At 33.5% G+C, this 2,099-nt stretch overlaps 1 pseudogene; it reads right to left on the reverse strand.

Annotated features, from left to right (window-relative positions):
- Positions 1-932: 932 nt before the first annotated feature.
- On the reverse strand, positions 933-2,099 carry LOC148292520 (toll/interleukin-1 receptor-like protein pseudogene; annotated as a pseudogene).

Here is a 2,099-nt window from a genome sequence, read left to right on the forward strand (position 1 = left end):
TATCAATGATCGATTTTTAATTGTTTCATTGCAAATTAAGGTTTATTATCTTGTGGACGAAAGTCAGGAGGCAAATTTGAAGTTTTGTTTTATTAGCCCTTGGCACACGCTCACGCGTGTCCCAATTGGGGTTATATTTATTTATTTTTAAATATTAATAATTCAATTTAAATTTAAACATAAGCATAAATGCGAGACATAATTTTCCACATAGGCATTTAATAAACAGTCTGAACGGAGAGATTAATTTGCAGGGTTTATAAGATTGAATTCGGGTATCCGTTCATAAACATTGATAGTTTGTATATGAATCTCAACAGGGATGGACCTACATCCAAGTAATAACATGGGCTATAGCCCGGGCGACTTGATATTTTATAGTTCAATATTAATACTCAGCCCACCAAAGCACACCTCCATACACCCCATCTCACCCACAGAAATTTTTTATTTTTTATTTGTTTAGTTAATTAATATTTATTACTCACCCTTTTTCATAAAACACACATTCTAGAGAACATCCTTTACTTTTTTTTTCGTCCCAAAGAAAAAAAAAACCTTTACCTTTTCTAGTGAAAATAAAACGTCAATTCATTTTTTTTTAATTATAAATTTTGGCTACTTTTTCTCATTTTTATTTTCCAAGTTGGCTTAGATGGATTAAAATGGTTCATGTTCTTCTTCTTTTGTAATGGATAATAAATGCTTTCAATTCTTTTCCTTTCATGGAGAAGTTTATCATGTAATTGCTAATTGACTTCATACTTCAACGAAATTCACTTGTACCGTCAAGTTTTCTAAGTTTGTATGTAAGATAAATTTAGCCCACCTTATTTTCAAATCCTAGGTCCGTCTCTAAATCTCAAAATATCCTATAGTTTGAGGGTTATTTCTAGGGAGATTCACTATTATACCCAATATAGGGGCCCAAATTAAAAAAATAAAAATAAAAATCCCAAATGAAATGGACTTTAGAAACACACCTAAAGTCCATTTACAACATAACAAAAAGGCTTTGAACTTCCTATAAATTACAAAACTGTCATCGATTTCTTAAAGCAATCACAACCCCAAAACCTCATTAAAAAAAAACCCAAAACAATCAATAGGGTATCAAAGTAATTAATAATCAAAATTAAATTCAATATTGCTATCTGTCATTTTTTGGGTTTTTTTTTTGTTTGTTTATAAAAATTAAATGATGTAGTGTTTACCACTAGTGCTAAGAATTGGTATAAGACTAAATATCTCTTATTTCTAGTTGACCTAAAAAAATATCTAGCATGTGACTAATTGTCATTTGGTTGGTCTAGTACGTAACATTTAGTAACTACATTATTAAAGGAGGGAAGGAGGGATGGATTCTAGTTTTGTCATTTAAATTTAAAGAAGAGCATACAAAGAAGAAAATCCTCAAATATATATAGCCAATACATAAGTGGTTAGAAATATACGTACCCATAATTGTTAACATAGATCCCAGACAAATTTGCTGCATACGTAAGAGCCGCCCTCCATTGCTCTATCAAATTCTCCGCGAACATGCTTTCATGGTGAGCAGCAAATGCTTCAGCAAACCTGCCCCGTTGTCTTTTTACATCCGAGGGTTGCACTCGGTAGAAAATGGGGATAACAATTTGTTTCTGTGATTCTCTACATTCAAGGATCTTAACAAGCTCTTGCAAGCACCAATCTGAGGAGGCATAGTTTTCAGAGATTATGATGATAGAAATCCTTGACTGTTTAATTGCTTGATAAATCACTCTTGATATATCTTGTCCTCTTTCGAGTTCATCATCATCCATGAAGAAGTTAATTCCCCTGCGTAGCAAACTGCTGTGCAGATGGTCTGTAAAGCTGTTGGCTGTATCCGGACCACTAAAACTAAGAAAGACATCATATTTCCAAGAATTGGTGGAAGGAGAAGACGAAGAGGCTACTAGTTCAGTGGTAATATTGGAATCCATATTGTTCGATAATTGCATGAGCTGAAATAGTTGGGAATGGTGTATATATATACACACACCTGCAGGCCTCTTGCTCAACGCGGCATGAATGTGAAATCAACGGGCACAGCCTGGGAAGAGTTTGTCCTAGAT

The sequence above is a fragment of the Prunus avium genome, chromosome 8 (genome assembly GCF_965620075.1).
Source record: "Prunus avium chromosome 8, drPruAviu1.hap1.1, whole genome shotgun sequence".
In the NCBI taxonomy this organism is placed as follows: domain Eukaryota; kingdom Viridiplantae; phylum Streptophyta; class Magnoliopsida; order Rosales; family Rosaceae; genus Prunus; species Prunus avium.